The sequence below is a fragment of the Canis lupus genome, chromosome 11, assembly GCF_048164855.1.
Source record: "Canis lupus baileyi chromosome 11, mCanLup2.hap1, whole genome shotgun sequence".
In the NCBI taxonomy this organism is placed as follows: domain Eukaryota; kingdom Metazoa; phylum Chordata; class Mammalia; order Carnivora; family Canidae; genus Canis; species Canis lupus.
In genome coordinates this window covers 33,142,679-33,156,402 of record NC_132848.1, presented here as the reverse complement: position 1 = coordinate 33,156,402, position 13,724 = coordinate 33,142,679, and the positions used below count along the sequence as shown (strand labels likewise).

General features: G+C 39.8%; 1 long non-coding RNA gene across 1 annotated transcript in view; it reads left to right on the top strand.

The window, feature by feature from the left end:
- LOC140642947 (uncharacterized) overlaps positions 1-13,724 on the top strand; it is an 81,196-nt gene that overhangs the window by 29,301 nt on the left and 38,171 nt on the right. Inside the window, exon 3 of the long non-coding RNA XR_012039322.1 lies at positions 12,165-12,211. This is a non-coding gene — a long non-coding RNA (uncharacterized lncRNA). The remainder of the gene's footprint in view (positions 1-12,164; positions 12,212-13,724) is intronic.

The window sequence follows — 13,724 nt, the reverse complement described above, 5'->3', positions numbered from 1 at the left end:
AAAAAGAGTGGGAAATATCAGAAAGGGAGACAGAACATGAGAGACTCCTAACTCTGAGAAACGAACAAGGGGTGGTAGAAAGGAGGTGGGCAGGGGGTGGGGTGACTGGGTGATGGGCACTGAGGGGGGCACTTGATGGGATGAGCACTGGGTGTTATGCTATATGTTGGCAAATTGAACTCCAATAAAAAATAAATAAATAAATAAATAAATAAATAAATAAATAAATAAATAATTCTAATGGTATTATCATTAAAATAGTAGCAAATACTTCAATTTAATTATTGATTAAAATTCACATAATTATCACAGTAGCTGGAGCTGTCAGCATAGAATATTCTAAGAAACATTATAATATTGCATGTATAGAAAAAAAATCATTCAAACTGAATCAATCCATCAGCCTTAACTAGACCAGTGATGTGTTTATGTGTGTTAGTGGAAACAATCCATTTACCCGATAACTACATTACTATACAACAGTACTGTCTTAGGCAATGCAAAAGCTAAAGTGAAGTATTCTTTTACTGAAACAAACCTATGTTTAATAGAAAGTATTTTATATTGTTTCCATTTTTAAATTAAAATTTAAAGTAGTAAAAATTAAATAATATTAAAATTTTAATTCCTCAATGACATTAGTACATTAGTATCAACTCCTCAAAAATCACATGTGACCAGAGGCTACTGAACTGGACAGCACAGACTGAACACACTGTATGCAGTCAACAACCATCTTTAGAATTAGCTGACTCAGGTATATATCTTTCTCCAACTTTACATTTGAACCCTGGAAACTGAGACCTAAACATAGTTGCATCATTTTCAACTCCTCTCTAATCTAAGATCAATGATATAGAGACAATGTCCAAATTTTAGTAGACTACTGGGGATTCTAGAGGTTGGAGTAGTTGAACCATGAGGGCAGCATGGTATGATGGAGAAAATCAACAGACCTTAGCTTAGGCCAAATGACTAGGGTTGTAATCTTTACTCTATAGGTCATTAGCTGGGTGTGCTAGGTTTCTCCTCCTTTAAAAAGACTGCTTATTGGGGTACCTGGGTGGCTCTCATTTAAGTATCTGACTCTTGATCTCAGCTCAGGTCTCCATCTCAAGGATATGAGTTTGAGCCCCATGCTGGGCTCCACACTGGGCATGGAGCCTACTTAAAAAAGAAAAATAGACTGCTTACAATACTTCACATATTTGCTGTGAGGATCAAATAAAAATATTTCTATTTATAAGTTTTAAAACGCTGTCCAAATGTTAGTGTTTTTGTCTTGTCATTGCCAGTGGGAAATCTGTCTCAGGCTGATTGCCACACCAATCAGAAAGTATCCATGTCGTGGTAAGCAGGACTACCCAGCTCAGCTGCCAAGGGATTTAAGATTCTGGATTTAGGATTTAGGATTTAGCAGCTGTATGATTTTGGGCACATTAACTAACTTGCCATGGCTCATTTTTGTCATCTATAGCTTGGGGATGAGATATAACAGGGCCTAACTCCTAGAGTTGATAAAAGAGTGAGATAACCCTTATAAATTGTTTTAAAGAATACTTGGTAAGCTCTCAGTAAATGGTTAATGATGATTATCATCCGTGCTGAATGTACTGTGGATGAACACCTAGAAATTTCCTTCTTTTTTTTCTATAAGATTTTATTTATTTATTTATTTAGAGTGCAAGTGGGGAGAAGGGTAAAGGATGAGGGAGAGGAGAACATCTCAAGCAGACTCAGACTCTAAGCTGAGTGTGGAGCCTGACACGGGGCTCAATCTCATGACCCTGAGATAATGACCTAAGCAGAATCAAGAGTTGAATGCTTAGCCAACTGAGCCACCCAGGTACCCCCCTTTTCTTTTTTTATTGAAGTATAATGAACATACAATGTCATATTAGTTTCAGGTGTACAACATATTGATTAAACAATTCCATGCATTACTCAGTGCTCACCACAGTAAGTGTAGTCACCATCTGTCACCCTACAACATTATTACAATATTAATGACTATATACCCTATGCTGTACTCTTCATGTCCATGAATTGTTTGTTCTATAACTGGAACTTTGTGCCTTTTATTCCCCTTTATCTGTTTCACCCATCCCTCTACTTACCTTACCTCTGGCAACCACCAGTTTATTCTCTATGTTTAAGGGTCCGTTTTTTTGATTGGTTTGTTTATTCATTTGTTTTGTTTTTTAGGTTCCATGTATAAGTGAAATCATATGGTATTTGTTTTCCTCTGACTTATTTCACTTAGCATAATACCCTCTAGGTCCATCCATGTTGTTTTTTTTTTTTTTCATCCATGTTGTTACAAATGACAAGATTTCATTCTTTATATGGTTAATATTCCATTGTGTAAATATACCAGATTTTTATCTACTTATCTATTGATGGACACTCGGGCTGCTCCCATAACTTACCTATAATGCTGCAATAAACATAGGGGTGCATCTATCTTTTCGAATTAGTATTTTTTGTTTTCTTTGTGTAAATACCCAGTAGTGGGATTACTGCATCATAAGATATTTCTATTTTTAATTTTTTGAGGAACCTCCGTATTGTTTTCCACAGTGTTTTTACCAATTTATATTCCCACCAACAGTCCACAAGGGTTCTTTTTTCTCCACATCCTTGCCAACCCTTGATTTTTCTTGTCCTTTTGATTCTAGCCATTTTGACAGGTGAGAGGTGATGTCTCATTGTGCTTTTTTTTTGTATATTTTTTTTTATTGGAGTTCTATTTGCCAATGTATGGAATAAAACCCGGTGCTCGGGGATCCCTGGGTGGCTCAGCGGTTTGGCGCCTGCCTTTGGCCCAGGGCACAATCCTGGAGTCCCGGGATCGAGTCCCGTGTCGGGCTCCCGGCATGGAGCCTGCTTCTCCCTCCTCCTCTGCCTCTCTCTCTCTCTCTATGTCTATCATAAATAAATACATACATACATACATACATACATACATACATACATACATACATAAATCCCGGTGCTCATCCCATCAAGTGCCTTCCTCAGTGCTTGTCACCCAGCTACCCTATCTCCCACCCACCTCCCCTTCCACTACTCTTTGTTCGTTTCCCAGAGTTAGGAGTCTCTCATGTTTTGTCACCCTCTCTAATTTTTCCCACTCATTTTCCCTCCTTTCCCTTATAATCCTTTTCACTATTTCTTATATTGTGGTTTTGATTTTCATTTCCCTGATGAGCACCTTTTCATGTGTCTTTTGGACATCTGAGTATCTGCTTCAGAAAAATGTCTTTTCAGATTCTCTGCCCATTTTAATCAGATTATCCATTTTTTGAGTGTTGAGTTGTATAAGCTCTTTATATATTTTGGATATTAACCCTTATTGGATATGTTATTTGCAAATATCCTCTTCCAGTTAGTATATTGTGTTTTTGTTTTGTTGACAAAACAAAAGTTTCCTTTTTCTTTGCTGTGCAAAAGCTTTTTATTTTGGTGTAGTCTCAATAGTTTAATTTTGCTTTTGTTTCCCTTGCCCACGGAGACCTGTCTCGAAAAATGCTGCTAAGGCCAATGTCAAAGAGATTACTGCCTATGTTTTCTTCTAGAAGTTTTATGGTTTTGGGTCCCACATTTAAGTCTTTAATCCGTTGAAATTATTTTTGTATATAGTATAAGAAAGTGGTCCAGTTTCCAGTTTCATTCTTTTGCAAGTAACTATCCAGTTTTCCCAATACCATTTATTGAAGAGACTGTCTTTTTCAGGAATTTCCTTCTTTTTATGATTTCTCTCCATCTACCTCCCCCCTAATCCTTCTGTCCGACACACAGTGTCCTGGTTCTAACTTAAGAAATCACAAGTCCTTAAGCTCCAGCTCATCATTGGAAGCGGCAATAAGTCTTTCATTTTCTGCAGGATAGAATATCTATTTAATCTTCCTGTGACTTTGACCATATTTCATAGCTTAATTTAGCTGCGTTATCTTGTTAAGTAATTTCTGCCTCTTTAGTTAGGCTTACCAAAGAATCTCCTCCCAAGAAGCAGAAAGTGAGAATGAAAGGAAAATCTCATTCATTCAATCATTCCAAAAATATTTATTAATCACTTACTTTGTGTCAGACATTGTTTTTGTGCTTGGGGGGTCAACTGTAAACAAAATAGTAAAAAAAAAAAATCCTACCTCCCTGGAGCTTGCATTCTAGTAAAGGGAGATGGGCAATAAATAGTAGCATAATAAGCAAAATCCTCAGGATGTTAGAAAATTATGGCACTATGAAAAAAAAATTGAACAGACTAGAGGAAATTAGAACTGTCAGATACAGAGGTGGGGAATAATTTTAAACAAAATTCTCAGATTGGGTCTCATTGAGAATAGGATTTTTGGGCAAATGAATTGAAGGAGGCCAGGGAAATAAGCACAGAGTTATTTAGAAGAAGAGTATGATAGGAAATGGAACAGCCACTGGAAAGGCCCTGAGGAGGGAGTGTACTTGGTCTATTCAAAGCACAGTAAAGAGGCTAATGTGTCTGGAGTGGAGTGACAGAGGTGGGGCCATAGCACATAGGGCCTTGTAGGACACTGTGAAGACTGTGGCCTAGTATTACTAATTGCATAGTGATTCCAAATCAGTTCAGGCATTGAGAGTATAAATAGACTGCAAAATTGGATTCTCTGAGCTATCAGAGACTTTTTTTTTTATCAGAGACCTTTAAAAGAATGGAGTTTTCTTGCTCACCAATCTGTGAATTCCTTCCACAGCATTGCCAGCATAGAGTCATCTTATCTTGCCTTTTCTTGGATACCCTGGTGACAGAGTGCTCTCATTTTCCCAAGGTAACCCATCTTTCTAGTTTTGCCTGGTGGAAGAGTCTCTCTTTCATCAAACTGATATCTGACTGCCTGTCACTGCCATCCATCACCTTTATTTCTACCCCCTGAAGGCCGTTCAGACTATAAGTCTAATTTTTCTTCCTCATGACAGCCCTTCAAATATTTGAAGACAGCTGCCACATCCCTAGAGTTTTCTCTTCCGTAAGCCAATATCCAGTTCCTGCTGTCATTTCTTGTATGACAAATATATGCAATTTCTGCTCTTTCTCCTCTGACTCTGCTCCAGCTCTATGTACTTTATGGCCAGAAGGCAGCCCAGATGTGCCTGGCTGGAGAAGATCAGAACAGAGACATCCCATCTTTGGACTGGGTGTTGGCCTGCATCCTGATGGTCATATAATGAAGGAGGAAGACTTTGAAACCAATTGGCATGGGTTCAGATCCCAGCACTGCCCCTTGATAGTTGTGTGGCTCTGGAGAATAGTTTAGTCTCTCTGAACCTTTGTTTCTCTATCTGTGAAGTGAAGATAGAGATGTGTTGCAAAAATTTAGTAGTTTGATGAGTTTATAGTTGCCTGGAATCTTGTAAGGGTTTGAAGTTGGTTATTGAAAATCTCTTCTGTACTTCTGACAACACTTCCCTCCCCACATCCTCTGTAACATTTTATTCCCAGAGCCTGATCTCATAAAATACAACCTCCTAAGTCCCTAGCAGAAATACTCTTTATGCTCTTCTTCTAATCCCTTAATAGGAGATATGTAGAGTCTATTGGGGTTTTATTTCCTTCAACAAATTTAAAAATACAGTGAATAAGTTTCATTGGCCCAATGTCCAGCTCCTTAGAGGCTGTAGAGGTGATTTAGGGAGTCATTCAGGAGGTCATGGGCAAATACTATGGGAAGGAGTGGATGAAGTGATTCCCCTACATTCTGGCTGCCTAACCTTGTAACATAATGTGCCTTTACTCTAAATCCAGGAGAGCGGGCTCTTTCCTTGTAATATGGCAGAAAGGATGTCACTAGAACTGTCTTTCCCATCCTGGACACAGCTCTGCAATGAATATGACTTTCACTGCCCATCTGATGCCGAGGGATAAGGGCAGACACTGTCCCTGAAGGGCTGTAGCCATTCTGCTGTGGGAGATGGGGAGTTGGGAAAAAGGCTGCAGCATATCAGGACCAATATGAGGACTGGTTATTTAGCCAAATTGAGCCCTTCTCTCTGCCATCCTGGTTGAGAGCTCCTCATCTCTTGCTTGGACTGTTGTACTTTGCAATCTCCTATCTAGGTCCCTGTCTCCAGTCTCAACCCCAGTTCTCCCTGTGCTCTGATTATGACATTACTCTCAATGGCTCTCCTGGCAATCAAGAGGCTCCTGCCTACTTCACTTTCTTGTTTCAGTGGAACTTCCCTACCTTATAACCAGCCTCCTCTTAGCTGTGGTCTTTTTTTTTCTTTTCTTTTTTTTTTTTATTCTTCATATTTTTTTAGAGAAAGAGTGAGAGAGAATGTACATATGCACAAAGAGGGAGGAGAAACAGAGGGAGAGAAGAGAGAGAGAGAATCTCAAGCAGGCTCCATGCTCAGTGCAGAGCCAGATGCAGGGCTTGATCTCACAACCCTGAGATCATGACCTGAGCTGAAATCAAGAGTTGGACACTTAAATGACTGAGCCACCCAGTGCCCCATTAGTTGTGGTTTTAAAATTATTTTCAATCCCTTAAAAATACTGTTCAAGTCCCAGCCTCCAATATCCTCTGTATATGCTGCCAACCCTGCCTGAAATAACCTTCTTTAGTTTTGTTTTTTGTTTTGTTTTGTTTTTTTGCTTAATGAATTCTCATCCATTTTTTAAGATCCTTTTCAAATATCATTTTACTTATGAGGACTTACTGGTTCCTTCAGGAAAAGTTTATTACTCCCTCCCCCATGCTCTTAAAACACTTTGCACATAGCTCCATTGCATTATAATTGATGTATTCTATTACAGTGATCTCTTCATGTCTCCTCCACTAGAGTATGAATGGACAGAGTATAGTACTTTTCTAGGGCTACCATAAAAGTACCACATACTGACTTAAAACAACAGAAGTGTGTTCTGTCACAGAACTGGAGGCTTGAAGTCTAAAATCGGGGTGTCTGCAGAGCTATGCTCCCACTGAAGGCTCTAGAGAAAGATCTTTCCTTGCCTCTTCCTAGCTCCTGGTGATTGCTGGCAATCCTTGGCATTCCTTGGTTTGCAGATGCATCCCTCCAATCTCTGCCTCTGTTGTCACATGACCGTCTTCCCTGTGACTCTACGCAAGTCTCCCTCTCCTTTCTCTTCTAAGATAGCAGTCACAGGATTAGGGTCCATATAATCTGACAATAAGGCCTCATTTTAATTTCATTATATCTGCAAAGACCCTGTTTCCAAATAAGGTCACATTTGCAGGTTGGGGAGGGTTGGGACTTAAAAATATCTTATTTGGGAGACACAATTCTACTGAAAACACCAGTTTTTATATATTTATGTATTGACATTGCCTGGCATATAAGAGGTACATAAAAATGCTCATTAAATGGTGAAGGCATAAAAAATAAATAAATAAATAAATAAATAAATGGTGAAGGCATAAATGACAAGTAAAAGGAAGAATAAGTTATCTCAGTATACACTCATTCACTGTGTGCCCTCATCTATGCTAGTCCTATGCTAGGTGCTGAGGTTTCAGAGGAGAATAAGATGTGGCTTCAGCCCTCATTTCCTCCCCATAAAGTACCTGTATCTTTTACAATCCTGAGCTAACCCCGAGTAAGAACTTTAAATAGCTTTAAATAGACCTACCAGAGTTTCTGATGCCAGAGTGCTCATGACTAATTTAGGACCTCCCTGGCAGTAAGTTCAGGGGTGTTAACATCCAGCTGGGACCCCCATTACCTGAGGATCACAGGGTCCTGTTCCCATTCAGCAGTAGTGAGGGTTTTACTCTCTGCATCTACACAGAGTATAGACCTGTAGGATCTTTTGAAGCAAGTCCCCACTTCCCACCCTTATTCTCTGTGTTTTATTTCTTCACTTGTGAGATGGGGATGACACCCAGTCTTTAGGTTGCTGAGATATTGGACACAGAAATAATTTATTAGTTATTTGGTATTCAAAATGTATTTTGATGCACAATCTTCCTATCCTAGTATTCTCACTCTTATGCAAGGTGACCTTTCAGTTCCTCCCATCAAGAGGTAGAGACCATATGCTCCTTGAACATAGCCTTGACCACATGATTTATGTGGAACATAGCCTTGACCATATGAGACAGTAGCAAATACGATGCAAGCACTTGGTTGAAAAGCATTTGAATATTGATACTTGTTCTTGTGGCTCTTGGTAGTCTTTACAATACTTCCTTGGGACTCTGAAAGATGGCAGACCCTGCTTTCCTTCTGGACAGTCCCCAGGGTTCAAAAATGCCCTTGGGGTCCAGTAACTTCAGATATCCTGAATCTCATCATAATGCCACACTCACTTATTTTTTTTAATTTTTTATTTATTTATGATAGTCACAGAGAGAGAGAGAGAGAGGCAGAGACACAGGCAGAGGGAGAAGCAGGCACCATTCAGAGAGCCTGACATGGGACTCGATTCTGGGTCTCCAGGTTCACGCCCTGGGCTGCAGGCGGCGCTAAACCGCTGCGCCACCGGGGCTGCCCTAGCACCCACCTTTTGATGGGAGGAGCTTTAAGGTCACTTTACAAAAGGGCAAGAATATAGTGATAGGAAGATTTGTGTTTATCTTTACAATTCGCTACAGCTAGTAAGTGATAGATGTAGGATAGGAACAAAATATTGTTTAGTATTCCTCCTCCTGCTCTGGCAGAGGCCAAATAAAATGACCAAATAATACTCAGCTGATCAATGTCTTTTTTTATTTGTTTTGCTTAGTAAGTTATGTTTCTGCCCTATATGTATAGCACATTACAACTTTTCAAATAGGTGTAGATGTTGGGATGCCTGGGTGGCTCAGTTGATTAAGCGTCTGCCTTCAGCTCACGTCATGATCCCAGAGTCTTGGGATCAAGCCCCAGGTCTGGCTCCCTGCTCAGCAGGGGGTCTGCTCTCCCTCTCCCTTTGTCCCTACCCCCACTTGTGCTCTCTCTTGCTCTCACTCACCCTCTGTCTCTCAAATAAATAAATAAAGTCTTTAAAAAAAAAAGTGTATGTCCTACTACAAAGACCAGCAAATAAATGAGGACTGTTTGTGAATAGGGAACATGAAATATGTAAGCTGAGAGATGGTGTCAATGACACCTTCAATTTCAATTTAAGTCAGTATTTTTTATTCAGCATCTGTTAAGTCTGACACTATGTTAAGTTCATGAATACAAAAGTGGATAAGTCCTTCTTGTTCAATTGCTCACAGAACTCTCAGAAGTCTAGTGAAAGAGATAAACATAGGACAGAAATTAATTATAACACAGTGGGAAAAGTTTCATTAACGAAGTTTCATATATAGTGCTTTAGGGAGTACACAAGGAGCAATTAATTTTGACTCAGAGATTCAGAGATGTGGTCAGAGATGGCTGCAGAGAGAAAGGTACTGATAGCAGGTGCAGTTTTACCTGTGCAAAAGCACAAAGGTGTCAGTTTGCATGGAATATTCTGGGAACAACAAAACCATAGAACATGGAGGGGGAAGTGGGCACAGTGACTAGGGATGGAGACTGGGAAGGCTATAAGTGACTTTGAATGCCATGCTAAAGGATTTGAAATTCATCCTGAAAGTTATGGGGTAACATGGAAGACTTTTAAAGTGGTAGGGTGAGGGCAGAGAGACAGTTTTATATCTACAGAGTAGGATGATTGTAGGCTACACTCAGGAAAAAACAGAGAATGGGGACCAACTCAGAAGTTTTGCTAAGAGGTGATGGTGGGCTGACTCAAGGAACTACAAGGAGAATTGAAGAGAGAAGGAACTCTAAAAACTATTTTGGAGGACAGCTCAATGAATGAATGGTTGTGTGCAGGGAATGAAAAGGGGAAACTAGGTGATTGGGAGCTGGGATAATAAAGACTGACATAGAAGCAGATCATGGGTCGGGGACAAAAGTAGGGGAGAAGGGATGGCAGGTTCAGATGGTGCCATATTCAGTTGTAAGGATTTCCAGGGAAGTATCCAGATAAGTTTGTCACTGAATACCAGGTCTGAAGCTCCAGAAAGAGACATAGGTAGGTGTCCAGTTGGAGGTCATCTATACATAGATGGAAATTTTGTTAGAATTCGTTTGATGGTAATGAATAGAAAGTTCAATTCAAGCCACATTAAAACAAAACAGTAAAAAAGATGGAGGTTTGAATTCTATTAAGAATATCACTGGAAAGTCCTGGGATAGTCTTGCTTCAAGCATGGCTGGATCAAGAGTCCCAGTGATGCTACATTATCTGGCCTCTCTTTCTCTTTGCTCTGCTTCCTTCTATATGTTGCTTTATTCCAGGCATGTTTCTTTTTCTAGATGGTAGCAGCATGCTGTCAATCAGTCACTTATTTATGAAATTTTACCAGTCCATCCAGATTCAGAGGACACAGTTTTAGAACCTGTGCCAGGCAAGGCCAGAGCATCCCCAAGGAACTCTCCAGAGGCTTTTGGATTCATTTGGTTTGCAGCCTCCTGGCTGTTCTGCAGGGTTTTGAATGTGTATGAGTCCATGCAGTGGGGTGACTGGCCATATTCAGATCACAGTTCTTTTTCTGGAGCCAAATTATTCTAGTTCTGTTCTGGGCAAGGCTGGGGCACCCCCAAAGAATTCTCTTAAAGGTTAATGATTTTGGAATCTCTGGATTTCCTACAGGAAAAGAAAGGAAATGGGAAGGAAGTAAAGGGAAGGGAATGGAAGGGTATATGTTTAAATACCACCTTGGGTGGTCTTGGGTTCTTGATGCTTCTCATCTGAGGCTCCTCTCCTTGCCTCCTGAGAGACACTGGGTAGATGAGAAGGCCCAATGGAGACAGTGCAGCATTGGAGGAATGGATAGCCAGAGATAAACCTCGGGAACATCCACAGCAAAGAAAGAAATAATAGTGAAAGAAAATGAGAGCGATCAGTGAGTTTTGAGGAGAACCAGAAAAAAACTTTCATTTATCCTCGTTCCAGAACACCAGGATTATCAGACATCCCATCTATCTATCTCTTACTCTTCTGTCTCTGGAGTCCTCTTTACCAACAGTTAATTTCTTTAGAATGTTAAACACTTCACCAATTGCTGTAAACAGCCCCACGGTGCACATACAACACTTATCATGCATATTAAACTATTAATATGGAGGAAGGGGGCAGCAAAAGAGATAATCAAATTTAATTCGATTTTTTCCCCAAGAATAGCATAAGTCAGCACAGAGTACTGTGTCTTAATGGCCTCTAAAGACACTTCTATCCAAGAGAATTAACTCATTTTCTTTGAATTTTAGCATTAGGAGCTCCAGTGGCTCCTAGAAGATCTTTTCATATCTTTTGAATAGCAAACTCAAAAATCAAGCGTTTAGGTCAGGTGAGAGGAAGGTGGATGCACTTGTTCTGATTGTCTGTTTCTTCACCTGAAAGAATACCACCACTCTGTCAGTTACTGTAAAAATTACATGACATAATGTTTGTCAAGTGCTTCAAATGCTCATGGTATATAGTGGCAAACTCAATCATATGGTAGCTATTAATAAATAACTAGGTACATGAAACCCTTTAAATGTATTTTTTGTTGTTGTTGTTTTAAATCACCACCCTCCTCTTTTACACTCCTATCTACCTTTCATGCTTATTTTTCTCTGTACCACTTATTTCCATCTGATACACGCAGGGGAGGAAGAAAACTTTTCTCCTCTACTCTCTATGTTTTCTAGGAGGCCCTGCTGAAGACTTGTATATTAAACTGACCAAAGACAGATTAATAAGAGAAAATGGTGATGGGCATTAAGGAGGGCATGTGATGTGATGAGCACTGGGTGTTATGCCCAACTGATAAATCATTGAGTACTACATCTGAAACTAAGTACATACTTTATGTTGGCTAATTAAATTTAAGTTTAAAAAAAAAAAGATAGGGCACTTGGATGGCTCAGTGGTTGAGCGTCTGCCTTTGGCTCAGGTCATGATCCCAGGGTCCTGCAATTGAGTCCCAAATCAGGTTCCCTCCAGGGATCCTGCTTCTCCCTCTGCCTATGTCTCTGTCTCTCTGTGTGTCTCATGAATAAATAAATACAATCATAAAAAAAGATGCTATGTAAGTCCAAGTTCTAATCACCCCTTTGAGTTACTCATCATTGGATTTCTCCTGTGTGTATGCATGCTGCACATATGAATAAAATTTGTGTATTTTTCTCTTATTAATCAGGCTTTGGCTGTTGTCTTCAGAGAGCTTGTGTTTGGCAGCTAATACAGGTGAGTAACCAGAAGATGATATTACCTATGTGAGCGTGGAATGCACAGACAGCTGAAGAAGCACATAGGTGTGTCAGGCAGGCAACAAGGTCAGTCAGACCATGGAATTCCTTCTGTGCTATGATTTCTGGCCTCCTTTAATGCTCTGACCCAAGCCAAGAAGAGACACAAAATCCTCCACTATATTCCCTAACATGGCTGTTTCAAGACAAAGCTCTTTAAATAAGACTTCACAAAGGGTTATTGGATCATAGGGAAATAAACCTAGGGGAAACAACAAATCTAGAATCTTTGCTGCTCACAAAGGTAGCCACTAGCCATGTGTGGCTATTTAAATCTAAATTTATTAAAATTACATAAAATGAAAAATTCACTGGTTTGGTCATGCTAGCTGCATGTGGCTAGCGCTTACTGTATTGGACAGTGCAGATATAGGACTTTCCCATCACAGCAGGAAGTTTAAGCTGCATGGGCCTAGGTAATGTGGCTCAAGCCGTATGCTGCTCAGACTTGAATGTGCATAGAGATCACCGAGGGGGTCTTTTTAAGAAGCAGATTTTTATTCATTAGGTCTGGAGGTGGCACCTAAGAATATGCATTTCCACTAAGCTCCCTGGTGATGCTGACACTGATGGTTCACCAGCCACCCTTTAGTAGCAGAGACTAAGAAGTCAGGGCATGTTCTCCAGTACTCGTAGGAAAGAGATGGTGCCCAGGAGGCTTCTGCATTAACTCCTTCCACACCCATCCTGGGTCTTCTTTCTTTCTTCAAGGTAAAAAAGGACACATAATATATTAATCCCTTTGTCCCTTACTAGAAGTTCATGGCTTATACAAGTGCATGGATTAAAGAATCAGAATGCCTATGTTAAATTTAGAATCTACTAGCTGTGTGAACTTGAGCAAGTTACTTAACCTCTCTGTGCCACAGTTTCTATCATCCAGATAGAATAGTATTTTATAATGTCTGATACTTTGGAAGTGTCTTGTAAGTGTTAATGATTATATTTATTAATCAAATAAATTTTATTGCAAGGCATATTTTCTCATGTATCTACCCTATACTAGGGACTAGGAAGCACAGTGATGATCATTACCTAAAAGGGCTCCTAGGTAGAATTGCAGATGTCTGGCATCAGTATAGGTCTTTGAGAATGAGATATTATGTACTTTGTTTAATAAGAAAAAGATGGCACATTCTATGAAAATCTATGCCTCTCTTGTACTCTGCAGCTTAGTATTTTTGTTGACATTATAGGGCAACCCGGCTTGTAGCTTAAACAGTAAAATAAAGTTCCTACATACTCAATTGAAAGATATGTCACCAGACCCAGTCTCTGCACAGACCTAGTCAAGGAAAGACAGTCCAGTATTAACATTATTAAAAGCAAATCTATGTTTTACTGGCTTCTCTTTTAAAAAAGGAAGATTTTATTTGAAAGAGAGAGAGAGCATGAGTGGGAGGGGGTGCACAGAGGCAGGGAGAGAAGCAAAATCCTGGCTGAGCAGGGAC